The sequence below is a fragment of the Oncorhynchus keta genome, chromosome 23 (genome assembly GCF_023373465.1).
Source record: "Oncorhynchus keta strain PuntledgeMale-10-30-2019 chromosome 23, Oket_V2, whole genome shotgun sequence".
NCBI lineage: Eukaryota > Metazoa > Chordata > Actinopteri > Salmoniformes > Salmonidae > Oncorhynchus > Oncorhynchus keta.
The window spans coordinates 34,443,277-34,449,715 of record NC_068443.1 but is presented as its reverse complement, the minus strand read 5'-3'; positions in this window follow the sequence as shown (position 1 = coordinate 34,449,715).

Below are 6,439 nucleotides of genomic sequence, written 5' to 3'. Positions count from 1 at the left end.
TTGCCTTTGCCCACTGCGCCACTCGGGAGGAATAGACATAGACTTGGCCTATTTGTACAGTATTTAGCCAGAGGTGTTGGAAACAGGACTACAAAACTCAGGCAGGGAGGGCCAAAGAGGTCCCCACTATCCCCCCTCCAACATTCCATCCAGGTGATTGGATCATCCCTCTAGAACTTTCATCAACACCCTGTCCACACCCCAACAAAATACAAAAGTGGGTGAGGTGATCAGGACCTTTTGTCCTTCCTGTTGTCTCTGTCATTCATACAGTATGTGACAAACCCACACCCACTACCATATCAGACCCCTCCCCCACATCGTACCTGACCCCCTCCCCTGTCCTCCGCACCCCGACCCCACTCCACCCAGGCCACTGCCTGGGGCAGCATTATCTGTGAATCTGGGGACTGTTTGGATAGGCAGGCAAGCAAACGGAATCTCATTACTGGGTCTACTGTTGGGATAGTTTGGTATTGGTCTTTATGAAAACTGACATGGAGGTGCCAAAATACATTACATTCAACTAGCTTCATTCACACCAGGGCTTGGTTTACATTGACAACAGAACCTAAATCCTGACACACACAACTGACTGAATATGTACTCACTGGTTACACTTGGGGGTCCCATCTTCTGCAATAGTTGAGAAATAAATTATAATTTGAAGATTGAAAATATGAGTGATAAGACCACAACTCTTTCTTTCCCCTCCTTGCCTCTTTTGACCTCACCCTCACCCTTCCCCAGACCCCTCCCACTCACAAGGCAGGCAATACGCTTGACCTCATCTTTCCTAGAGGCTGTTCTCCTACTAATCTCACTGCAACCCTCTCCAGGTCTCTGATCACTACTTTGTCCCCCCCCATCTCTTCCCCTGTATCCACTTCTAAAGCCACTTTCTATCACTCGAAATTTCAAGCTTTTGCGCCAACGGTCCAACCTTCTCCTCCCTCTTTAATCCTCCACCCCCTCCCTCTCCTTGGACGACTGTCAGCCACCTTGAAAAGAAGGTTGGAAGGTTGACGGCATCTGCTCCTCATTCACTCTGCCTATTGAGTCCATCCCACTCACACTGAACTACCCTACGCTTTGACCTCTCTCTCCCCTCTCTCTACAGATGAAATCCTGCAACTAGTGAGGTCTGGCTGCCCGACAACCTGCCCGCTCGACCCCACCCCCCTCCCTTCTCCAGACCATCTCTGAAGACCTTCTCCCATTCTTCACTACCCTCATCAACTCATCCCTGACCACTGACTGCGTCCCCTTCTGACTTCAAAATGGCCCGAGCCGCTCCCCTCCTCAAGAAACCAACATTTGACTCCTCTGTCGTCAAAAACTACAGACCAGTACCCCTGCTTTCTTGTGCTGTCCCTAACCAACTCTCTCGCTATCTCTCTCAGAACATTCTCCTTGACCCTAACCAGTCAGGCTTCAAGGTGGGTCACTCAACCGCGACCACTCTTCTCTATGTGACGGAGGCTCTCTGCATTGCCAGCTCCAAGACCTCTCCGTCACGGTAGCCAACTCCACAGTGACCCCTCCCTAAGTGCAAAGGACCTTGGCGTGACCCTGGACAACATCCTGTCGTTCTCTGCAAACATCAAAGCAGTAACTCGGTCCTGCAGATTCATGCTCTACAACATCCGTAGAGTATGACACTACCTCCCCGCTTGTGCCATCAAACCCCTGCAACTTTTCCAGAGCGCTGCAGCCAACCTGGTGTTAAACCTTGCCAAGGTCTTCCATGTCACCATGCTCCTCAGGACACTCCACTGGCTTACAGTCAAAGCTCACATCCACTACAAGAACATGGTACTTGCTCCCGAGTGGCGCAGTGGTCTAAGGCACTGCATCTCAGTACTAGAGGTGTCACTACAGACCCTGGCTCGATTCCATGCTGTATCACAACCGGCCATGATTGGTAGTCCCATAGGGTGGCACACAATTAGCCCAGTCGTCCGGGTTAGGGTTTGGTCGAGGTAGGCCTTCATTGTAAATATGAATATGTTCTTAACTGACTTGCCTAGTTAAATAAAGGTTAAATAAAATATAAAATAAAATACAGAGCAGCACGAGGAACTGCCCCTCCTTACCTTCAGGCTACGCTCAAACCCTACACCTCAACCATAACACCCCCTTAGTAGCGCTGACTTTTCTGATAGAGGCTAAATGTACTTACTATGACTGTAATATGTGGTTGTCCCACCTAGCTATCTGAAGATGAATGCACTCTCTGGATAAGAGCGTCTGCTAAATGACTAAAATATAAAAGTAAAAGAAAACATTCACTGAAAAGCATTCTAACATCAGTAATGCACCAAATGCATGAACCTGCCCCTTGCACAACGCATCTCCGGGGGCAAACTACAGTTGAAGTCAGAAGTTTACATACACTTAGGTTGGAGTCATTAAAACTCGTTTTTCAACCACTCCACAAATGATCTTGTTAACAAACTATAGTTTTGGCAAGTCGGTTAGGACATCTACTTTGTGCATGACACAAGTCATTTTTCCAACAATTGTTTACAGACAGAGTACTCCTCTTATAATTCACTGTATTACAATTCCAGTGGGTCAGAAGTTTACATACACTAAGTTGACTTTGCTTTGAAACAGCTTGGAAAATGATGTCATGGCTTTAGAAGCTTCTGATAGGCTAATTGACATAATTTGAGGTGTATCTGTGGATGTATTTCAAGGCCTACCGTCAAACAGTGCCTCTGCTTGACATCATGGGAAAATCAAAAGAAATCAGCCAAGACCTGAGAAAAAAAATGGTAGACCTCAACAAGTCTGGTTCATCCTTGGGAGCGATTTCCAAACGCCTGAAGGTATCCCGTTCATCTGTACAAACAATAGTACGCTAGTATAAACACCCTAGGACCTCGCAGCCATCATACTGCTCAGGAAGGAGACACATTCTGTCTCCTAGAGATGAATGTACTTTGTTGCGAAAAGTGCAAATCAATCCCAGAACAACAGCAGACCTTGTGAAGATGCTGGAGGAAACAGGAACAAAAGTACAGTGAGGGAAAAAAGTATTTGATCCCCTGCTGATTTTGTACATTTGCCCACTGACAAAGAAATGATCAGTCTATAATTTTAATGATATGGTTTATTGTAACAGTGAGAGACAAAATAACAACAACAAAAAATCCAGAAAAACGCATGTAAAAAATGTTATAAATTGATTTGCGTTTTAATGAGGGAAATAAGTATTTGACCCCCTCTCAATCAGAAAGATTTCTAGCACCCAGGTGTCTTTTATACAGGTAACGAGCTGAGATCATGAGCACACTCTTAAAGGGAGTGCTCCTAATCTCAGTTTGTTACCTGTATAAAAGACACCTGTCCACAAAAGCAATCAATCAGATTCCAAACTCTCCACTGTGGCCAAGACCAAAGAGCTCTCCAACGATGTCAGGGACAGGATTGTAAAACTACACAAGGCTGGAATGGGCTACAAGACCATCGCCAAGCAGCTTGATGAGAAGGTGACAACAGTTGGTGCGATTATTTGCAAATGGAATACTTATTTTCCACCATAATTTGCAAATAAATTCATAAAAAATCCTACAATGTGATTTTCAGGATATTTTCTCCCTCATTTTGCCTGTCATCGTTGAAGTGTACCTATGATGAAAATTACAGGCCTCTCATCTTTTTAAGTGGGAGAACTTGCACAATTGCCCCCTGTACATGCCCGTCTGAAGTTTGCCAATGAACATCTGAATGATTCAGAGGACAACTGGGTGAAAGTGTTGTGGTCAGATGAGACCAAAATGGAGCTCTTTGGCAACAACTCAACTCGCCGTGTTTGGAGGAGGAGGAATGGAGGAGGAATGCTGCCTATGACCCCAAGAACACCATCCCCACCCTCAAACATGGAAGTGGAAACATTATGCTTTTGGTGTGTTTTTCTGATAAGGGGACAGGACAACTTCATCGCATCAAAGGGTCGATGGACGGGGACATGTACCGTCAAATCTTGGGTGAGAACCTCCTTCCCTCAGCCAGGGCATTGAAAATGGGTCGTGGATGGGTATTCCAGCATGACAATGACCCAAAACACATGGCCAAGGCAACAAAGGAGTGGCTCAAGAAGAAGCATATTAAGGTCCTGGAGTGGCCTAGCCAGTCTCCAGACCTTAATCCCATAGAAAATCTGTGGAGGGAGCTGAAAGGGTCGAGTTGCCAAACGTCAGCCTCGAAACCTTAATGACTTGGGGAAGATCTGCAAAGAGGAGTGGGACAAAATCCCTCCTGAGATGTGTGCAAACCTGGTGGCCAACTACTTCTTTGTCAGTATGCAAACGTACAAAATCAGCAGGGGATCAAATACTTTCGCCCCCTCACTGTATCTATATCCACAGTAAAAACGAGTCCTGTATCGACATAACCTGAAAGGCTGCTCAGCAAGGAAGAAGCCACTGCTCAAAAACTGCCATAAAAAAGCCAGATTACGGGTTGAAACTGCACATGGGGACAAAGATTGTACTTTTTGGAGAGATGTCCTCTGGTCTGATGAAACAAAAATAGAACTGTTTAGCAATAATGACCATCGTTATGTTTGGAGGAAAAAGGGGGATGCTTGCAAGCCAAAGAACACCATCCCAACCGTGAAGCACGGGGGTGGCAGCATCATGTTGTATATGTATTTGGCTAAGGTGTATGTAAACTTTCGACTTCAACTAAAACTAAATGTCCTTAGTTCAATCAAAAAATTGTGTATATGTATGTGTAGTTTTATACAGGCAAAGTGTGTCTAGGATTTTCACATTGCCTGGAAAGGACCCATCTGCACTGTCTTTGATGATGTGGACAATTGAATAAATTGGGGAAGGGCACAATGTATGGAACATCAACCTACAGACACACAGTATACTAGGCTAGCACGTGTAGGCTACATCAGAATTGAATATTGAACTGGACAGTAATGTTAGGGTTGCGTAAATTCAAATCTGGTATCAGGATAAATATAACAATGAGTCACCGATTTTATACTATGTATTTTTTATTAGCTAAGTAATAAATGGCAAATGCAACTTTCGTATATACGGGCTCACTGTAATACCACGCAGGGCAGAACAGAGAACTGACAAGACAAGACGTATGTAAAACAGTATTCTTTATACTGTGATAGACATAGTTCCAACCCGTCTGTTGGCCTATCACAGTAGAGACTGGGCGTGGTTTAAAGGCGGGTCACCGCCTCTTGGCGCTTCTTTGATAGATGTAACTTGCTTGTGAAGAACATCCAGGCTCTCATGCTCCATACCGTTATCTCGCACCTGGCTCCTGTTATCTAACAAAAGACTGCTTGTTCTCGCAACACCCAGCTCTGAATGTGCCCCCCAACTCATTGAACAGTTCCTGTCTTCATGCTACTTTTCCATCATGAGAAAGGCCCATGGCCATGAAACTTTTAACAATGTTTCAAGTCAGCTATGTTGCATAACACATATATACATCCACACAAGCCAACAGCAGATGATATTCAATCATATATATGGTAATGGCTATAATGTAAAATACAGGATCCAACAGTAATGATTTTGATTTAGTATGCTGTCGATGGAATATTTGCAATTTATAAAGGGGGTTCTCTACTTTGATAATAATATACATTGGTTTCTGATGAATAAGAGTAGAATCACCACCGTTGACACTGGATTTAATTGCGCAAGCACTACTGAGCTCATGGAAGCTAGGCTACTCTATGTGATTCGTTCTCTGCACGTTCTCTGATCCGTGTGACGCTGACTGTGGTCATTCTCTGCACGGTCTCATCTTTGTGATACTGAGAGTTCTCTATCAAATGCACATAAAACATCCATCAATCACATTCCACAACAAGATTACGTGGTTTTAAGCCACATATTTGTTAAAAACTGGTTACAACTGCAAAGGCTCAGAGATTACATAGGTTATGTAATAACAAGCTAATACAGTACTGTGAAAAACAGTCAGTTCTCGCGATGGGTGTATCTTCCATCTTGCCACGTTCGAGCGCTGACGTAAAACGTTTATGTCTAGATGGGATACAGCTTTTGTCAAATGAATGTTAAAAATATATTTTTTGCATTTTTAGCTAACCCTAACCTTAACATATGCTACTAACAGGCTGCGTAAGTTCTTCTAAAAAACTGCCGCACTAGGAGCTCAGATGAAATAATTTAATAAAATAATAACCAACGTTTCGACAGACAAGCTGTCTTCTTCAGCGTAGTTCTCATAACCTACGAAAAGTCAATTTTTACAAAAGCTGTATCCCTTATAGTTAAAACCACATAAAGGGGGGATAAACAAGGCGGTTCTAGCCTGCGGGGGTATCCCAATGATTGTATCCATACGATTGAATAAGACAACCACCTCTGAAAGCGAATTGGACGAGATTTTCATTTTCTCCGCCCACCTTGTCTTCGTGAAGCTCGCA